The sequence below is a fragment of the Eschrichtius robustus genome, chromosome 2, assembly GCF_028021215.1.
Source record: "Eschrichtius robustus isolate mEscRob2 chromosome 2, mEscRob2.pri, whole genome shotgun sequence".
In the NCBI taxonomy this organism is placed as follows: Eukaryota; Metazoa; Chordata; class Mammalia; order Artiodactyla; family Eschrichtiidae; genus Eschrichtius; species Eschrichtius robustus.
The window spans coordinates 88,590,027-88,611,845 of NC_090825.1; the positions used below are offsets into that span (position 1 = coordinate 88,590,027).

A 21,819-nucleotide genomic window follows, 5' to 3' on the forward strand; every position below is an offset into this window, starting at 1 on the left:
GGGAGAATTAAGCTTTTTAAAAAAAATTTTTGTCTTTACATTTGTCTAGTTGGTTATGTGTAACCTTTGTAATTTTACTTAACCTTTCTCAACACTAGAATAATTTAAGAATAAAATAAAAGGTCTTTTAGGCTTAAAAAAATACAAATAAACAATTAAAACCCCCATAACACAATGGAAAAAAAATAAAATTCTTGTCTTTACAGCACGTTTTGGTTTCTTTAAAAGAGTAGACATGAAAAGTCCCGTTTAAAATTTGTCTATGTGTAGGGGCGTTTACTACAGTAAAATAAATTACTCTGTTTAGAAATTATTAATTATGAACTAATTATTCACTCTTCTTTGGCTCCCATTGTAATACACAAGTTTTGGAGGAGGAGGGTCGAGATAGGGTTGACCTTAGAATTTGCTCCAGGCAAAGAATGGTTCAACCAATGCAGTGTACGATACAATGCCTTAAAGAGTCGGCTACAGAAACATACCCTGCAATAGTGACTAATAACACCTATCATACTGTTACAGATCACCTACGTCTCTTTGTTTAGCTCAAATTACTCATTTTCCACTAAATTCTTTTGGTGAAGGACGCTTCAGAAACAACCCTCACTGGAGGAGCAAACCAACTTCGGTTCTTCACGCATGCTAGACTCTGGAAGAGGTAAGAACTTACTACAGGAGACTACTCACAGGACCTGCTGTACACTTATTTAATAGCATCCATCACAACTCCAGCATTGTCTAACCTTTTTTTTAGAGAAGGTCTCAGGCACTGGGAATTACAGGAATGAGAAAGACACTGTTCCCGCCTTTCAGGCACTTCAAGCCGAAAACTAGTTTAAAAGAATCAACGTTACAATAGATGCAAGTAAGATATATACAGAAAAAGTGACTGATTCGAAGGGGTGAAGGATGCGTACTTAGGGGTGGAGGGTCCGCGCCCCCAAAGCAGCTTCCGTTCCCGGAGATTTCAGCTCCCGGGATCACCCAGCACCCCGCGGGCACCATTAACATTTTAATCACGTCTCCGTCCCCACCCTCCGAATTCCTTTCCGGCAGCCGACCCGCCGGGTAGTCCCTTCCAGGCGGCCCCAGCTTATCACCCCCGGCCCGGCCACTTCCCGGCCGCGGCCAGGCGAGCCTCCCAAAGTTTCCTGTGACGCCGCCGCCCGCCTCCGGCCGCATCCCGCCCAAACTCCCATCCCGGCAGCCCTGGACACCGGCTAGAGAGGAGCGAGTTACAGGGACGAGGAGAGCTGCGCCACTAGGAGGGCCGCGCGACCCCACCCAAGCTGGGGAGCGGGCCCGGAGGGCGGCGGCCGACGCTCCACGCCTCCCCTCGCCACGCCCGCAAACCCCACTCCGCGCGCGCCCACCGGGCCTGGTGCCCGAGCCCCACCCCTCCGGGGTCCAGGCCAATCGGCCGCGCCCCGCCTCCTGGGAGGTGGTGGAAGAGGGGGTTGGGGGTCGGGAGGCAGTGCCCGCCTTCGGCGGGTGCCCATTGGCTGAGGCCTCGAGGGTGCCCGGAGACCGGAGTGCAGCTGGATTGGCCGCGGAGGCTCGTGACAGCAGCGCTCATTGGCTGTGGCGGCCCCCGTGACGCGGGGTGGCGACTGGCTCCCGTGTCTGAGGGGCTCCTGCTTGTCAGGTTCTAGATAGGTGAGTTTCGCGCCGCCCGCGGCAGGCGCTGTTACCCGGGGCAACGCCGGGGGAGGGGGGAAGAGTAGGGAAGGCCAGCCGAGAACTGGGGCAACACTCCCTGCCCGCAGTGGGGCGTCTGGGGCTCTGCCCTGGCTGCGGCGGCTGCGCCGGCTGCGCCGAGGGCTCTTTCTCCGCCCTCAGCCAACCCCCCCCTCCTGCCCCCGACTGCGGGGTCTCCCGTCCATCCTGCGCCCGCGGCGGCGCATTCCTGTTTGCGGCTTGGGCCGGGCTGCCCACCCGGTCGGGCGAGGCCCGCCCTTCCCACCCACCCGGGACTGGAGGCTGAGGGGGCGGGTGCCGGCGCGAGAGGGCTGAGGCGGGCGCGACGGCTCCGCCCAGTCGCCGGGTCCGGGGTTTGCGGGGTGTGGGGGCGGTGCTGGGAGTACTGTGGGCACCGCCCATCACGCCCGCACCCCCTTTTCTCGGCGCGATCCCCTCGGCGCGGGCCTCGGGCTGGGCGGCCACCCCCAATCCCTAGGTGTTCCCTCAGCCCCTTCCTACCGCTGGGGCCTTGCGGTCTCCCTGGACCGGCACAGTCCGCCTCCAGCTCTTCTCTCTTGTCAGCTTCCCCACCCCCTGCTTTTATCCCCCACCTTCCGTCCCTACTCCTGTCTTGGCCAGGAGTGACCCTCAAGAGATAGTGTGAAGCTAGCGCAGGCGGGGCAATTTCTGTTCTGTTCTCTTTGCCATTTACGGTTGAGGAGGTGTTTGGAGTCACCTTCGGGTCAGCTTTCTGGTTAGTCTCCTTTAGGATCAACTTTCTGAAACACGCTAATTGAGTTGGTTTTGGTAGGGTGGTACGTCTTGCACAAATTAACTGTGAAGTTGTCGCTTTTGTGTGTGTGTGTGTACATTTGTGATTTTGATATATAGTGCAATGTCTAATAATTTATTAAGGCTGGCACTTTCATTTTCGATTGCTTTATGGTTAAAAAACCTTAATCTTTTTAATTCATAAGAAGCTGCATATATTCGTAGTAGTCTCACTGTAAATTTGACAGAAATTACTCTGGGTGTAGTGCCATTTTTTTCTCTTTCTCCAGATGTTTTAAAATACTAAAAAAATTTCTTAAATGGTATAACAACGATATAAAAGTGTAACAGAAAAATCAATAAGAATAGACCAAATCTATTTTAGTGATTAAAGACTGGAAAGTACTTTTCCACCTATGGAATGGGGACAGGATTTTAAAAAACTATTGCAAAGTATAATTTCACTGTGCAGTGTTCTGGTGTATCTACCTATATGGACTTTAGGAAGACATACTTGTGAAGAGCCACATATTTGTCAGTGAATGCAAAGGAGGGCTCAGTGTATGTTTTGTGATCTGGGGAATCTTTTCTGCTAGTTCTCTTGAGCCAAGTGAACTGTTTTCAAAGGTACTGGAAATATATTAAGGGAGTACATAGGCATACTTGGAAACCTTTCTCCAGTTTCTTCCATGAAAGACCTTTGGCGAAGATCTGTTTCTCTTCCATACTGATGGTTGGCAGCATTAAATATATACCATGTAAAATTATTTAGAGTCCGGTTAATGCAGCTTCTGCACTATTTCAGCGTTTGATGTCAGTAGTTGAAGAAATAATTCAGGCTTTTGGTAGACCCTTCCTTTTCATTTCATCTTCAACTGTTATGTAGCTATAACTCTGGTCTATGAACATTTCACATTTGCCTTTTTTTTCTCCAGTATTTCACTATGAAAAATTTCAAACAATGTAGGCAAGTTCAGATGTGCTGTGAATACTCACCATCTACACAGCAATAACATTTTCAGGACAGCTGTTACATGGTATATACTAAGGAACAGAGGAACTGAAATTATCAAGTTTGAAAACCAGCATAATATATGTATCAAACCAAAATATTGTGAAGTGCTTATTTCCGTTTGTATATGGTAATAGTGTTATAAAAACTGTAGTAATTGAATTCCATGAGACTATTATAAAGCAGTCCTGCGAGTAGGAAGTCATCATCTTTATAAATCAAGGCCTTGGTGAGTTAACTGTGTTTTGGTAATCAGAAAAAAAAAAGGAAATCTAATGAACTTGTTATACAAATAAAAGTCTTGTTTTAAAATTGGACTCTTGTGTTAATAGATTATAGTTTTCTACTTGATTTTTAAATAAGCGTCTTCTATTGAAGACAGGTCGAAGGGACTGTCAATTATGCACTGTTTTGGTAACATACTTAATAAATTGGGTCATCTTATGTATGTTGTTTTGGAATAAGAATGTGTTTTTGTAATGGAAAAAGAAAGCTTACAAATGTGAACTTTTTTTAATATAACTTTTCCATGGAAAGTGAAGTAATTTAGAGAGATTTAAGTTAATTTTTATAGGACTCAAAACTATCTTGCGTGTTGTTTCATGGTGTTGCTAAAGGAATATTTTAATACAGAACTTCAATTTGTGATAAAAAGAATAAGAAATTGGTATAAATTCACATATGTGTATATTATAATTTTCCCATACTAAGGAAATTCCTGCACTCTTCTTTAAGTATGTGAATCCTGCTTTTCAGTTTTAGTATGCTCTAAATCTGTTTTTCATACTTTGCTCAGTTAATAACTAATTTCTGAAATAGTGAAATTGAGCTATGTCTCAGAATTTATAGATCTTTGGATTGCCTCATTATTATTTTTCCATATCTCATTTGACTTTGGCATGCTTATGTGTGGTTTATTTTTCATGCCATGCCATTGAGAGATAGAAGGGAACAAGCAGGTCATAGTTTTGGAACTTTGGAAAGAATAAGATGTTCAGATATTTTTTAATCAAAGCTCCAACTTCCCCACCCCCCCGCCCCGCCTTCCTCCCTCTTTCCTTTTTTCTTGCTCTCCTGTTTTTATTATAAAAGTTAAATGCTTTAAAATCAATTCAGAAAACTATACAGAAAAAAAAGTCATCAGTAATTCCACGATAGTTAATGTTTTGAAATAACTGAAACTTTTGTTTCTTCTGTAACACTCTACCAATCATTGCAATTTTATGGTCTTCATTGCAGTGTGTCAGCACTTACATGTAAACTTGGAGGAGTTCCTGAACTTGAGACTCAGTTAGCCTAAATTAGAAGAAGACTCCAAAATCTGGAGGAAAAATGGAAAAGAATAAATAGAGGACAGATTAGAGTCAGAACAAAAGAATCAGACCCAAGCAATTACCCACTTTTTCTTTTTTCTTAAGTATAAATATAGTCCTAGTTAACCATATGAAACTGTTGTATGACTGACAAAATATGGAGCCGCTCAGGTTTTTTCTTTGGAATTCAAAGTGTCCAGGTAAGATGAAGTTTACTTAGTGCCTGTCTACAGAAGTTTTCGGAGTTTTCTATTTGGGGGCAATATTTCATATTCAGCTTTTTAAAAATTTAATGTCATGCATGATTTGGAATTATTTCCTAAATATTCATTTATACTTATCAAACTATGACTGATTTTTAGCCTATACATTATCACCGCTCACTATAAGCTTAATACTGTTTCCTCCTTTAGAAGGTTTTAATTAAAAGACTGAAAAGTTCAATGTATGTGTTTCTTGTGAGATAGCAGGGTATAGTGAAAAGAAGAGTCATTTATTTTGGAGCCAGATAATCTGGGTTTCAGTCAGAAATTAGGATTTTCTTTTGTGGGATCTTGGGCAAGTTTCTTAATCTCTTTAAACCATAGTTTCCTCATCTGTAAAATGGGGATGATATAATTGCCTCACAAGGTTGTTATGAAGAAGAAATGAGACAATTGAGGTAAAATGACTGAATTTAGGGAGTGTTCAGCATTCACGTTCAGTTCCTTTCATGGTAATTTTCATTTCATCTCTTCTAGTATTACTGTGTTTATTCTATGATACTAAAAGTCCCTAAGTTTTAGACTTTGGAAATTAAAATAATGTACATTAAGTTTACTTAAATTGAATGATATTTACATTTGTACAAACCAAATAATTAGAAATATCTCAGATTAGCTGGGTTTTTTTTTTTTTTTTTTAGCTCTTGGGTTACTGTATCTCAGTAGCGATAATCAGAAATTTACCTTAACTGATTTTTACCTCAAAATATGTCCAGTTTGTCTGAATTCCTGAATTATTTTTCTTTCACATTAGATTATCATCTGTTGTTGGATGGTTTCCCTGAATTCCTTTCCTTTGAACCACAAATATTTGCTTAAAAGTGGTACAGAAAAGCTAAATGTTACCTTCTTAAATCTCTAACTAATGCTCCCTGCCGCCTTAAATTACATTTACTTAATCTTTTTAAAAGTTAAACTTTATTTTCAAATGTAATAATACACAAAACTCTTAATTGAAAGTTTTCTGTCTCCTACAGAAATCTCCTATATGATTATTTTTTAGGGAGCAACATTTTACAGATACCCCTATTTCAAAATGTGTGTTCAGTAAGTATGGGGTTCTGATTCTTAAAGAACACACACTTATAGTTTAAATGCACAGACCAGCCTATAGTTATTGGGTGTTGTGAAGCAAGCACTGAACTGGTAAAAAGTTAGGATTGGAACTAAATAGTCCTTATTGTCTCATCCAGCAGTAAAAGAAAGATTTTGTGATCTAAGTCAATGATTCTCAATATTTTTTCCCACCCAAGTACAAGATATGTACATGTGTGACATATTCTAATACGTAGTTTTCTCGTATGCCCTCTATAATTCCATCTTATCCTCTCCCACTCTAGGAAGCATATCAGAATGCAAGTGATCGAGAATGACACTATTATAGGGATAAACTTGAATCTACTCTGATTTATTGAGAAAAGTGAGTCATTAAAAAAAAGGTAAATAACTATTATTAGTAACAAATACTTGAGACACACCTTATAGTACTATCTTTGAGACCCAAGTTATGTCTGCATTTTCCTGAAATGAATGCTTCTTCACTTTTTCTTATCAGTGTTGTAATGCTTATATAAGAAGAGATTACTAATTTTATGTAATTGATAGTGAAGAGCCTTACATTTTAAAGTCAGAGTAAATAAAATAACATTATCATAGAAAAATTGAAATTAGTTTTCCAGTGTAAGTTATTTTACTTGCAGAAAAGGTATTTCCATAGTGGGACAAATGGTTTTAGGAAAAGGGGAAACTCTTAATAGTAGAATATTTATATTCTAGGTGTTTAGTATATAAAAATGCTCTTTAGAGCGGCTCAGTCAGAAAAATTTCTTTAAAATTACATTTCTGTGAATGAAATTGCTCTTGAATAGTTCATCCTACATAGAAGTAGTATGTATAATATACAGTTTGAGGTGAAGACTTAGAAAAACTATGTTTGTTAGACCCTTAACATTAGCAAGTGGTATTTCTTGAAATCTTTGTGGACCTAGGATATAACTACCTTCATAAAATACAGATTTAATTGAAAAATTTAGTTGATCTCTCCAGACCCTTAATGATTCTATAAACAGGACTCTGTCGTCAAAGTTGTTAAACAATTTTTTGCTTCTAAAATGAAGGCTGGATGATTTTCATTACATCATTAGTATACATGCAGAGTTTCTTATTCTTGGTTTTTTTGCCCTGGGGTTTGTAGAACAAAAGAGTGTTTTTGGCTTAATCGCAAAGCCTGCTGCACTGTCACAAAGTTGAAGAGTTAGTCGTTGGTCACTGTAATGCTTGCTGCTTGCTGTTGTTTCTTGGTCATGGTTTGACAGGAGTTGGACACTTCAGGAGTTTGTGTCCCTTCTACTCTCTGCATGTCTTCAGCTTGGGAAGATTTCCCAAGCTTCTCCTGTCAGTTGTTGGAACTTTTTGTTATTTTACCAAGAATAATGCATTTGACTCTTCTGCCAATATTCAGTTTTGGTAACAAATGGTTCAGTAGCCACCCTAGCAGCCACATGACTTCTTACTTCGTGAGAATGTTTATACAGTGCTCTGACTTTCTCTTGAATTATATTTCCTTCAGAATCACATGCTTTCTATATACATTCGTATACAAGTTAGCCATCATTTCAACTTTTCAGTAAGGTTTTAAAATTTTGCTTTGGTAGGAGCAAAGGAAACATTTTAAGCATAAACTTTTTGTTTGTTTTAGTATAGAGTCTGTGGTGTATGGTGGTCTTTCTATTGACGCTGATCCAGTCACTGTCACATTTCTTATCCATTCTGAATTTACTGCAAATTTATATATTTTGGTTAAGTACCATCACTTTGTCAGGCCTCTTTACTTTCTATGTATTGAATAAATTGGCAATAGTAGATTAATTAAAACAAACTGAACAGTGCAGTTGTATCAGATAATTTTTAATGACAAATAACGTGATGATCATTATCCTGATTATTTATAAACAATTATGTTGGACAAAGGATAAGAATTTTCATCTAGATTTATATATAATAGAACTTTTTGCAAAGCAGGAGACTGATTTCTTTCTCTTACCAATAGTTATGTGTGTGTATGTATGTATATATATAATATATTGTATTATGATTATGCATAGCCCTTTTTTATCCCCTCCTCAACATTTCAAAGGAAGAAACAGTTTCTGTCAGGAAAAGTTTTTGAGTAAATTACATGAATTCAGATATTGTTATGGGGGAGGGGCATTGACATTTCTTTAGTGCCTGCTAAAAATGTTAGGCATTTTTGTACATTTGTTTTTATTTTCATCACAGCCCTATAGATTGGGTAGCTTGTATTTTCTTTTTGTGATCTGGAACCAATCTTAGGTCATATCCAAGGAGATTTAGCTATAAAGTGATACCCGGGATTTAAATTTAGGTCTTTCATATGCTAAATCTCAAATAAATGAAATGATAAAAGTCTAAACCTAGTGAACCATTAGCAGTCTGGACTTAACAGCAGTTTCAATTACTTGGCAGTGACTTTAAGAGTCCATTTTGAAGTATTTGAAGTTTTGCTGAAATAATTTCCCCTTATTGGAAGTGAGACCCTAAGATATGCGTGACCTCACCTAACTGCCCAGTGTCTACATCTCACCCTGACTTTGTTCTCAGTTTGAAGTTATCCTGTATAATAACTTTTGTCAAGTGATAAAATGTTGCTTCTTTGTAAAAATTTTCCTGAAAAAGAAAGCCAGCTGCTAGAAGTGAAGAAAAAGTAGAGGCCTAAGAAAGTGGTAGATCTTAGCCAGAAAATGGGCATTTTTCAATATGTTTAAAGATGGAATGTTGAATCCAGTGAGTCTGGATGTGAATCAATCTACCACACCTTCTAGGGAAACAAAACTTGCCTTGTGGAACATTGTTATTGAATGTTTCAGCTCTGTCAGAAATTCTCATGGTTTTTAAATTTCTTGAAAATGTCAGGGGTCTTATATTCATAAATTCTATCCCATTTCCCTTCTCTCTTACACTCAACAATAATATTGAAAGAGATTTGACTGTTTATAAATAGCTGCTACTTTCTAGAAGTTAATGTCATTCTGACAGATATCTTAAAATACTAACATAAACAATAGTATTCTCACTTAAAAGATAATATGGGTGTCCTTTTCTGAGTTTCACAATTCATTATAACAGAATAGTAGCTAGTCAGTGGTGATGGCCTCTTTCTAAGGTTCTGATGTTCTATTAATATTTTGGAGTCAATTTACCCCGTCACTGAAACTGGCAGTCTAAGCTTGAAGTGACTTAGCTTAGAGACACTTGCTATTACATGTCCTTAAGGTAGCTTACATTGTAAAAATAACGCAGAAATATTCTATGCTATACAAGAGGCAAGTTGTTGCAGGAGTGGGACAGAGTGGAGGAAGGTGTGAGATTCTTCTTTTTTTGGTTATTCAACAAATGTTAGTAGAATACTCACTTCATGTAAGGTCTTACTTTATGGCTACAGATAATTTTAAAGCGTAGAGAAGTTTCAGACTGTTTCCTTGAGAGAGAGAGTAGATGTAGTGGAAAGAGCATGACTGTTAGAGCTAGACCCATTTAGGGTTGCATCTGTGCTACCAGTAATTAGTTGTATGAATTTAGGCAAATAATTTAATGTTTATATCTTCAGTTTTTTGTTTTTTGTTTTTGGTCTGAAAACTAACCTCAGTTTTGTCTAACTGGCAATGATACTAGATTTTTAAATACCTTTCAGTTGCATGAGACTAAACCCCTACTCACAGTATCTTAGGGCACTGGGACAAACAGGAGTGTATTCTCTTCAGGTACGGTTGGATTCAAGGGCTCAGTGGCCTCAGCAAACTCAGTGGCTTTCTCTTGGCGTTAGATATGCTCTCAGGTAGGATTTCTCCGTGTGGAGCTCCCTCATGGTTTACATTCTTTCAGTTTAGCAAGCCCAACGTAAAAAACACTTTTCCTACTCATAGTTTTAGCAAAAGCCCTGGGATTACATCTCATTGAATGAGTTAGCTCATTTTTCCATCCTTGATCCTGTGGTCAGGGGAATAGTATATGATGATAGGCCAGATCTGGATCAGGTGTTAACTCTTGGAACTGGGAATAGGAAGTGTGGTCAGCCACATGGTCTGAACCATGTGGACTGAGAGTCAGGGTTGGTGGTTCACTGAAAGAGAAAGAAGGTACTGTGATCATGGGAAGTGGGAGTGGATGCTGGGCAAGCAGAACCAAAAGACATTCACTGTAATCCTCCTAGTGTGCATCCGTGTCCTCCCTCATATATAAACCCTTGAAAAAATGCCCTTATCTAATATAATGCAGTGTTTCACTTACAACTTCCAGTGCATTTACCACTTGACCCCCAACAGAGGAAGACAACTCAAAGACTTGTTTAATTACTGCATCAAACTTTAAGTCTAGAATCGCTGGGTAATTTCTCTCAGTTCTGTTTGAAAAGACAGCCTCAGGGTCAAGAAACTTATGGTTAAATCATAAATATAACTAATCGTAATAAAGCCAGTATTCAGTGATAGAAGGAAAATAACATAAGGACAATAAAAACTCTTAAGTAGAAAAGAGAAAAAGGGGAAGTAACCCACAGAGATTTTCCAATCCATGATCTGTACATATTTCATTGGTCAGGGGTGGCAAGGACTCTGCCTTGGCAGTGGAATAAGATTTTTGATTAGCCAACATGGTTGTCTCTTCTTCCACCCAGCAAGATCTTTGTTATTTCTCCTCCTGGTCACAGCCGACATGGGTATTGAGAAGAATTCCCTTACTGGGGACTGTACAGTTTTAGCAGCCCTTTTGCTATTGATGAGAGCTTGGAGTCCAGGGAAACATCTTGAGGGCCGAGCAGTAACAAACCTTTGCTGGGAGTTTCTTAGTCAATACAACTTTCTTATAAACTTAGTAGGTTTTTGATTTATTTGTATTTGACCAACTTCTCCCCAGTACCCAAAGCCCAAAGCCTAGTCCTTGAATCAAACTATTGCCCTGGTATGTCTCTAAACAACTTTGCCACCCTAACCCAGTGAGTTGTTCTCCAACAGGGGGCATTATTTTATTTTATTTTATTTTTTACTTCGGGATATTTGGCAATGTCTGGAGACATTATTATTATCACAGTAGGGGGTGGTGAGGTGAGTAGGCAGGTGTCACGGGCATGTAGAGGTAGTGCCCAGGGATACTGTTAAACATCCTACAATGCACAGGACAGCCTCCCACAACAAAGAATTTTCCAGTTCAATATGTCAATAGTACTGAGGTTTGGAATCAAGCAGATTCTAGGCTTCTCAATCTTCATCTTGGCCTCTGTCTCTAGGCCATTCAGAGCAACTTCTTGAAGTAACGGTGTACAACTAGTTTGTCCCTGCTCCCAAGCTGTAAATATGTTTTTTGCTAGGATGGTTGGGGAGGAGCCCAGAGCACCAGGCTTTCCCCACCTTTTATTTTGTGTGGTTAAAGACCCGAATTTTAGTTTAGGGATATTTGATTTTCAACAATGTAAATTGCAAGATAATCAGCCATCTTGAATTTGTAATGAAAGACTGAAAAGATTTTCCTTTTATTAAGACTTCACTCAAAGTTTGCTTCTTTTTTGAGGGGCCTTACTGAAGACTGCTGCATAGTAGGCAATATACCAACATCCTGACATTTTTACTAAGTGCCCTTCAGTTCCATCCTTACTAGGCAAGTAGTCTGATTTTTAAGAGGTGGGAATTTACCAGATGTTTTGCTTATTATGGATTGGTCACTTCTCACCCTATAATACAGGGATACCAGATTCCCTTCATTTTCTTTTATTGACTCAATCAGGTCTACATTTTAGGGCTGTCATTTGTAATTATTGATTTCCAGCATAAATTTTTATATTTGTCAGTCTTCTTTTGTATGCCAGTGATAGAAATCCAGTTAAAAAATCAATCCTTCCCATTTCTGTAAGTGGCAACTCCATTTTTGTTTATGCTCAGACCCCAAACCTCGAAGTTATCCTTAACTCTTTTTCTTTCACCTCCCCAATACAATCTTTCAGTATATTCTGTTGGCTTCAAAATATATCTGACATCTGACCAGTTCTTATCACCTCTACTTGGGTCACTCTGGTTCAACACCATCTTCTCTCTCCTTCTACATAACTCCTGGCAAGTCTCCCCACTACTACTGGTACTCTCAGAATATTTGCCTCAGAATACTAATAACATTCTTTTGAAAAGTAAGAGATTACATCACTTTTTCTCAGAATCTTTCACTAGCTTCCCATGTAACTCAGAGTACAAGCTCTGTTCCTTAAAATGAGCTGGTTTTGTGGTCCTGCTCTCCCTCCCTCCTGAGGATCTTTCTCTGAGCTCAGATTTTACTGTTGTCTTCACCACTCACCCCATGTAGGCCTCCTTGGTCTTCCTTAAGTAGGTATTTTGACTTACTGCTCCCCCAGCCTGGAATGCTCTTCTCCAGATGTCCATATGACTCACTTCCCTATCTCCTCTAGGTCCGTGCTCAAATAGCACTTCCTCTGTAAGTTCTTTGATTACCGAACAGAAATCTGAAATCTCCTACCTCCCTGATACTTGTTACCTTTTCCCGCCTTTTCCTTCATTATAGCCCTTATCCTTTTCCTGCTTTTCCTTTCTTTATAGCCCTTATCACCACTTGGCACTTTGTATTTTACTTATTTATTTTGTTTTTTTTTTTCCTCTCTCTAGAATATAATCTCCATGAGGGCAGGAATTTTTGTCTCTGTTGTGTGTGTGTGTGTGTAGGAAAATGCAGGACACATATTTTAGTAGCCTTCCAGCAAATATTTGTTGAATGAATTAATAAATAAGCAAAAATAGTTTATTGCATCATGTAATTGATAATTCTAAAACACTGATGAGAACACCCTGCAGAGGGAGAGAGATTACTCATTGAGCAAATCTTCTGTAGGGGAGAGGGGGAAAGTGTCATCAGATTTATTAACCTAGACTGTAAGTCAGTATAAGTATAAAAAAGATGAAGTAACGGGACCCCTTGGTGGCACAGTGGTTAAGAATCCCCCTGCCAATGCAGGGGACACAGGTTCAAGCCCTGGTCCGGGAAGATCCCACATGCTGTGGAGCAACTAAGCCCGTGAGCCACAACTACTGAGCCTGCACTCTAGAGCCCGTGCTCCGCAACAAGAGAAGCCACCACAATGAGAAGCCCGTGCACCACAATGAAGAGTAGCCCCCTGCTCGCCACAACTAGAGAAAGCCCGCGCGCAGCAACGAAGACCCAATGCAGCCAAAAATAAATAAATAAATTTATATATATATCAAAAAAAGGCCAAATCTATTCTAAGATAAATAAGGCTTTTAAAAAATATGAAGTAACATAAGAAATATAAGTTAAAAAATATAAGTAAATGTCTTACAGGGAAGGGAACCAAAGGGCTTTATTTCTCATTGGAGGTCTCTATCTTTACGGAGATATTGTTTCTAGTCTCTAAGTTTGTCTGTTATGCAAATACCCTCGTAGTACCTTTTGCTTAGAAGGCTCTGACTGTACAGGAACTTGAGAAATCCAGAGAGAATTGTTTCCCAACAATAATTCTGCATTCCAGTAGCTACATCTGAACTCAGATGTGATTAAATCTAGAGATAAAATGTTTTCAAAGTTTTCTTCATTTCTCTTGTCATCCCTCGGCACTTCTTTGGGTTGGCTCACTGTCAAATAGGTACTTACTGTGTTCTTTCAGTTTAGCAACCTCAGCTGAAAGTTTTCTTTCTGATTAGGTCCTGCAAAATTTTGGGATTGAGTCTTATTGGTCCAATTGGGTCACATGCTCATTCCTGAACCACTGCTTGGGGCAGGGAATATGCTGATTGTCCAGACCTGGGCGCCTATTCCACCTGCACCTTTTCCAGGAACTTTCTGCTTATTCCAGGAACTTGAGAGTGGAAAGGATCAGTGCCACGCAAACTACAGTGATTGACAATAGAGAAGGGTGGTTCAACAGAAGAAAATTTAAATGCTGCTACCAAAAGGAAGGGAGTTGAAAACAACACAGGTCCATCACTTACATTCACATGCAACTCACACTCATTTTTTTTTGAAAGCTCAGACTCTTATTGTATGTAGGCATTCCTGCCTGATCTATTTTTCACCTAACATCACATCATGAATGAGAAATTTTCTTTGAAAACAATTTTAAATGGATATAAAATTAAATTTAAATTCATTGCTTGATCTTAGATATTTGGATTATCAGAATTAGATTTTGGTTTATCAGAATTGGGATGTTACTTATTGGAGAAGTAGGAGAAGTAGAGATCAGAAGGAGAAGTAGGGCCAGGACTGGGGTGAGGCAAAAGAGATGCCTGGGACACAAAGTGTACGTCGATACTCACTTTTAGGGTCATGCAACTGCAGGTGGCACTTGCATGACCCTGAGAGTGAGTGTCTCTAAATTTTGCACCCTGGGCACCTCTCTTGTCTCACCCTAGTCCTAGTCATAATGAGAAGCACATTCAGGGAATAGGAACTATGTTTGGCTGTGAGTGTGAGTTAGAGATGGTAGCCTGTATAATTGAGCAAGTTGGTGGGAATGATTAAGGTGCACTAGATAGTAGTTATTATACATTTTCACTTGTCTATAGAAACCTTTGCTGAGCTCTGATAAGGATGATAATACCTTTGAAGTAATACAAGGAATATAAGTTTTATTCATGGGTTTATAGTAATTTGAATAAGGAAATGTTCCATTTAGAGATACTACCGAGAAAGCTGTTATTTATTTTTAACTCAAACTATTTCAAGTGGAATATTATTTTTTTTCATTGAAAAATAAAAATTGTAGAAAAGACTTGAGTTAGAGAGTGTTACATAAGTAATACCTGTGTACTTTGACTAGCTTCCTTAAGCAAGACATTTGCCACTGCTCAATGTTGGATATGAAATCCCAGTAGAATAGTTGTCTTTCTTGTCCTTAAGTCTTCGAAAATAACTGTTTCTGTATCATAGTGAGAGGCTAGAATATGGAATTCTAGACAACTCTCAAGTTCCTTTGCTGATAGAGAAGAGAAGCTGGAAAAATTTTAAATTAAACAGATTGTTCAGTAATTTTGAGGTCTGTGTTTGAAGTGGAATTAGATAACATATGTAATGTCTGTATACTTAGGTACACATTCACTACATTTTGTTTCTTGGAAATCTGTAAGTATTACTGTTTAATATTGGAGGTTTGATTTAAGATACTCTATTGAAAGCAGTATAGAAGTCATGATTAAAACTTCCATATTTAAGTATCATTTTAAGGCTTTGACAACTTTTGTTAAAGCCTTACTTTACACCAAAGTGTACAAATCAGAGAAAGCCGTAATTCCCCTTGGAATTTCATCCATTCAGTAGCCACTTGTTTGGTGGCTATAACGTTGAGGTATTGTGTAGGATGCTGGCTATATTAAGATAATCCCTGTCCTTAATCACGTCACAGTTTAGTGGAAGAAGAGGAATGTAATAACACTTTCATTGTATGTTGATTAGATTTCCAACCCATTCTAGCATTGAGAACCTTGTCAAATCTAGAAGAGAGTAAAATGCTTGTTAGGGGGCAAAGAAGGAATGCTTTTGGAAATGCGTAAAAACCTTAGAAGAGTAGGAGACGTGGAAGATATTCCTGATATACTGTGTTTGGTTAGTTTCCTGACCAGAAAGAAAGGAATAATCTTATTTATTGGTAGCATCTATGAAATGTCCTCTGATTCATGTGAAAGTCAAGGAAGCAAGGGAAATGACAGGAAACAGAATAGGCAAACAGAAAAGAGGAGCTTGAAAGAAGAGAGTTGATTACAAACCAAGAAGTCAGGGTTAGAAATATGAGGGCATGAGGCAAAAAATGAGAAACTGTGACAGGGCTGTAAACTGCACATTCAACATCAGTGATAAAGATGAGAGCCAGTGACCAAGGAACATCTTAGAAATTCTCCTAGTTTCAAGGATTGAATGAGAGCAGCCAACATCAGAGCCATGCTTTGGCATATCGAATCATGTTAGACAAAGAAAGTGGGTGTTTGCCAGGAGAATCCTTCCCAAACCTACCCAGCCTTTGACAAAGTTTTTCTTACATAGTTAATTATTTCCTTAGGCTGTAATATCTTAACATATTATATATAAAATATTTAAAATTTTGCTTCTTCTAATGTGTTTCAAACTTGAAATTAGTTTTATGCTGTGAAAATGGAGAAAAACATGAATTACCTCTTCAAAACTGAGGAAATAGGTTAGGGAGAAGATAAAATGCATTACTTATTGGGAAAGTTGTGGAAAGAAAGGGGAGAGAGTAAGCAGGGGATGGACAAGCTAGGTAAGCATAGCATCCTGATTTTTAATGTTGTGAGCGTGATGAACTGCCAGAGTTGATTTCCAGTAGGAGCCTACCATACTCCATGTGTCCATTTTTACCTTTTTCTCTGTAGTGAACAGTTCTGACTCCTTGAATTTCTTCTTGCAGCTCATGTTTTCTGCCTAGACATATGATCATTCCCGTGAGACTTCACTGCACGTTTTCTCAAGTGTCTTCCTCATCCCTAATGTGTAATCCTTCAACATGGACCTGCTACTTTAGCTAAGATATGACCAGCAACGAATAGTAGTAAGGTAGGATTACTTTACTCTTCTTAGTAAATTACTAAATAAATTTATATATATATACACACACACACATATATTAATACATATATATACATATATATATATTTTTTTTTTTTCCTCTGAAACTGTGAAAACAGTTTTGACTTGTCTTAATTTTATAGTGTTCTTTATGTTATTCTCCTACCTAGGCAGGCTACAATCATTTTATATTTGTGTTATTTGTTTTTTTGCTTGGCATTTATCCTACTGCATTCTATTCCATTTGTGATTTAGTTATTATTTTTTTCAACTAACACTTAGAGTCAGCAGAAGCCAAATCTGTATCTCTTTCCCGACCTGTGTGCCCACCAGTCCCATATTTTCAACTGCCTTGTACCAAACTCAGTGTATTTTATTTTTCTTCTTAAACACTTACTTCTCCTTCTGGTTTTTATATTTCCATTAATAGCATTATTAGTCCATTATCTAATATAGTCCTGTATTCACTTACTATTTTATTCATTTATTTGATGCACATTAATAGGCTTGTATTAAGGATCAGAGAATTTCCTGGGGATTCTGGTGATATAATGATGGATAAGTTGGATATCCTATCTTTATAGCTTATATTCTAGAGGATGGGAGAGGTTAAAAACTACACTGACAAAATAATTATGAATTGCAGTAAATTTTCTGAAGGAAAGCAAATGACTTGGAGATAAGGTGGCCGGAGCTACTTCAGATAGGGTGGTCACAAAAAGCTCCTCTAAGGAGTTGGTATTTAAGGTGAAACCTATATATGAGAAGGAGCTATTTCAAGGAGGGTGTGTGTGTGGGGGGTGGCATGGTGGTGGTGGTATTTTTGGTGGGGAAAGCATTCTCATTTGAAGGAATGGAAGAGTGAAATAAGTCAAACAGAGAAAGGCAAATACTGTGTGTTCTCACTTTTATGTGGAATCTTAAAAAGCCAAACTCATAGAAATAGAGAGTGGAATTGTGGTTGCCAGAGGCTGGGAAGTGGAAGAAATGGGGAGATGCTGGTCAAAGAGTGCAAACTCCTAGCTGTAAGATGAATAAGTTCTGGGGATCTAATGTAGAACATGGTGAATCTAATTAAAAATACTGTATTATATACTTGAAAGCTTTTAAGAGAGTAGATCTTAAATGCTATCACCACTCACACACACACACACACACACATGCACACACACACACACACACACACACACACACACACACACAGACTCAGTTGTAATTATGTGAAGGTATGGAGATGTTAACCAACTTTATTGTGATAATCATTTTACAATGTATACATGCATCTAATTATCACATTGTACACCTTAAACTTACATATCTTATATGTCAATAATATCTCAATAAAGCTGGGTGGACAAAAAGAAAAAAAAAGGAATAGTGGGTACAAAGACTTTGAAGGAGGAAAGAGCTTGGTGAATTTGAGGAATTTAAAAAACCGCATTGTGGCTGACACAGTAGGAGAGACCGAGATGGGTAGGAAGAAGTTATAGAAATATTCAGGGCTTTGAAGGGTTTGGCATGTAGTTTGTTTTGTTCTTAAACGATACCATCATTTTAGCTACTATGTGAGGAATGGACCAAGTGGGCTGGAACTGAAAGCTGGCAATTTTAGGAGCTAAGGTGAGAGATAGTGGTGCCCTGATTAAGATGCTAGCAACAAGAGCGAGATGGATGGATTTGAGATGACTTTCTTTTTTTTTTAGTCAAAATCTATGGATATTTTTGGTGTGGAAAGAGTGTTACTCAAGGATGACTCCATGATTTTTGGGTTTTGAACAACTGGGTGGGTGCTAGCATCAGGTACAGAATCTTTTTAGATAATTATCTTTCCCATTATCTCAAGGATTAGTTGTTTTACCAAAAGGGAAATTAATTATAATGGTACAAATAACATCAGTGCTGGAAATAAAAGCATCTGAAAAATTTGTAATATGTACTAGTTAATACTTTGTTTTGCTTTACTTTAGGTGCAAACACATAGTTTTTAATTCAATAGAAATTGAATAGATATTAAAGTAGATCTTTCCACTCTGTGTTACTTATTTTTTCTAAGTTAATTAGTAGTCATATCTTTCTTTTTTTTTTTTTTTTTGCTGAAGAATTTTTACAGTGTTTTCAAAAGAGAGGAGTTAATATTTATTGTTTGTGACAAGCATTTGGCTAGCTGTTTTAAATACTTTATTTTTTTTTACAGTCCTGTGAGTTTTCCCTCTTCGCATATGGTTATCTTTTGAGTTTTAGAGCTGAGAAGTAGTTGAATAATGGGATTTTGTAGCTGGAAGTTTACCTTAGAGATCATTCACTTCCTCTTCTTTCAGCTGAGACCTAGAGAGCTTCCATGACCTGCCCAAGATCACACAGTTGATTTTCAAGTTTGCTGAGACTAGTGCTGCTTTTACCCCTTAGGCTTCCGTCAAGCTGGCATCTTCTCAAGCCATCATCCCACCCCTTCAGTATTTCATTTTGAAAATGTTCAGTGCTACAGAAAAAATGGAAAATGCGGGACAATGAACACCCATATTACCTTTCATCTGTATTCACTCACTGTTAATTTTTGCTACATTTTCTCTCTTGTTATATATTTATTTATTTTAAAAACCGCTGGAAACTATATTAAAAATATATATTATATTTATATTATAATATATAAATATATAATATAAATGTTTAAGCGTGCATTTCCTAAGAATATGGATAATTTTCTGCATGATTATAATATCAATATTTATATAAGAAAATTAACATTAATTTAAGAATATGTTTAATATAATGGTCCATATTCAGATATCCCCAGTTGTCCCTAAAAATTGTTTTTTTGAGTTTTTTGGATTTAGGATTCAATCAGGTTTCATGCACTGTGTTTGATTCTTATCTCTTTATTCTCTTTTAATCTTGAACAGTCCCCACCTCTTTTTGTTTTTCATTATCTATCTGTATTTTCTCTTAAAATATATAGTTTGTGTATACGTAATGTCTTTCTTGAGAATTGCCTGGTTTCTGAGAACATTATTCATCCAAAACGTATTTGCAGTTTGCTTTTTCCTTCCAATTCTCTGAGGTTGCTGGAGATAAAATTGTTTATTCCAAGCTTTTTTTAAAAAACATCAATCCAACTTTATAAATATGCATTGGCTGAGGTTTCTACATTTGGTTGCATTAAGTTAAAGATAAAAAAAAAACTGGGAAATTTATGTTGTATTCAACCCACTGGCGCCAGTTGGCAATTGAAATTCATTTAAAACAACTGAAGTCTGCAGGAGTTATTCCCCCACCTACTGTGGCCCACTCCCACCTCCCAACCAGTTGATTATACCTAGGAATATATATGTAGTCACTGTGGACGTTACAAAGCTGTAGCAGTCTAAGTCTTCATCTTTGAAAAATGCACAATTTCAAGTGGGAAGTAGATAGAAATGCAAATGATATATGAGCAAGTTAGTAGAGACAACCAGAGCTAGGCACAATAAGAAAAGATCTAAGTACCTGCTCTCTCTGGTACATGTGTAGGGCTGGCCTTCAGTGAGTGTTCTCTTTCTTCCTTCCTTGCTGGCTTTTGAGTTTCACAGATTTGTTTGGTTTTCTTTAAGAACTACATGGCATTTAGGAAAAAGTGGAGCTTTGTGGCGAGGAAGTAAGAGGTAAGTTTTAAGCAGTATTTTCAAAGTGGGGAGAGTCATATTTTGGTTGAGGGGAAAGGAAGAAAGTACCAGTGAGGAAGGAACTACTCTGGATGTTTTAGGGATGTCTGTGAAGACTTTTCCTTCTTTTTCCTTCAGCCAGGATTAGATTATACTTCTGTGTTTTTACTATACTTGGTACAGGGATTCCTTAGAGCAGTTATTGTTAGGTATTAGAACTCTTCCTTTCCTCTAATAAGCTTCCTGAGGCTGTGACCAGTACTTTTTTATCTCTGTACTGAGGACTTCACTTAGTGTCTGGCATATTGTAGACATTTTAAAAGTACTTATTGGATGAATAAATAAATGAATGAAAGGCGTTTACTAAGACATAGAGCAAAAAGACAAAGATTCCTTTCCTGGGCAACTACAGTAATGGTTCAACCTGTGGTTAGATCAATTTATTGTTGAGGTGCTGAATTAGAGCTAGAATTGGTTCAGGTAAAACCTGAAAAAAATGAGGGAATAGAGAAGGATGAGACTTTTGATTCAGGAGCCTGGGATATGGAACAGGGATAAAATTGTTCAGTGGAAACCAGAAGCATTCTGTGAGAGGGGTCAAGATTCTGTTATGTGAATACAATTGGGAGATTTTTCTGTCTCATGATATAAATACCTTTGCCATTTTCTGAGTAAAAATAAATTAACTATATTTGAGGGAGAAATAATTTTTTTTTTTTTTTTGGCCACGCCGTGTGGCATGAGAGATTTCAGTTCCCCGACCAGGGATCGAACCTTTGCCCCCTGCACTGCGAGCATGGGGTCTTAACCACTGGGCTGCCAGGGTAGTCCCATGAAGGAGAAATAATTTTTAATGTTAAGCATTCATCTTTGAAATTAGATTTTTATCTTCTCAGTCCTCAGTCTTAAAAAAAACTTGTTGGGGACTCCTTTAAATTTTGTTAACATTATAAAATGAATATATCCTCTTAGAAAAATACAAACTAGAGATACATAAAATAAAAAGTGACATTCTTCCCAGTATTCTAACTCTCATTCTTCAGAGGTAGCTAATGTTAAAGGTTTGATGTGTATCAGTTTGAACTTTTAAAACGTATATAGTCATCCCTTGGTGTCTGCAAGGGATATCAATGATGCAGGACCCCCTGCTGACACCAGAATCTGAGGATGCTCAAGTCTCTTATATAGGTGGCATGGTATTTGCATGTCGCCTACACACATCCTCCCATGTACAGGCTACCTCAGAGATATTGTGGGTTTGGTTCCAGGCTACTGCAATAAAGCGAATATTGCAGTAAAGCAAGTCACACTAATTTTTTGGTTTCCCAGTGCATGTAAAAGTTATGTTTACACTGTACTGTGGTTTACTAAGTGTGCAATAAATAGCATTATGTTTTAAAAAACAATGTACATACCTTGATTAAAAAATGCTTTATTGCTGAAAAATGCTAACCATCATCTGAGCCTTCAGTGAATCGTAGTAGTAACATCAAAGATCACTGATCACAGATCACCATAACAGATATAATAGTAAT

General features: G+C 38.0%; 1 protein-coding gene across 6 annotated transcripts in view; it reads left to right on the plus strand.

Annotated features, from left to right (window-relative positions):
• The first annotated feature begins 1,574 nt into the window (after window positions 1-1,574).
• FER (FER tyrosine kinase) overlaps window positions 1,575-21,819 on the plus strand; it is a 462,076-nt gene continuing 441,831 nt past the window's right edge. For 3 of the 6 annotated variants that reach the window (XM_068535705.1, XM_068535706.1, XM_068535701.1), the window contains exons 1-2: window positions 1,586-1,656; window positions 16,489-16,634. The gene's annotated coding sequence lies outside the window, so the exon portion shown is untranslated. Of the gene's footprint in view, window positions 1,657-6,410; window positions 6,479-16,488; window positions 16,635-21,819 lie in introns of those variants that run through there. The other 3 variants (XM_068535702.1, XM_068535703.1, XM_068535704.1) reach the window with 3 other exon arrangements.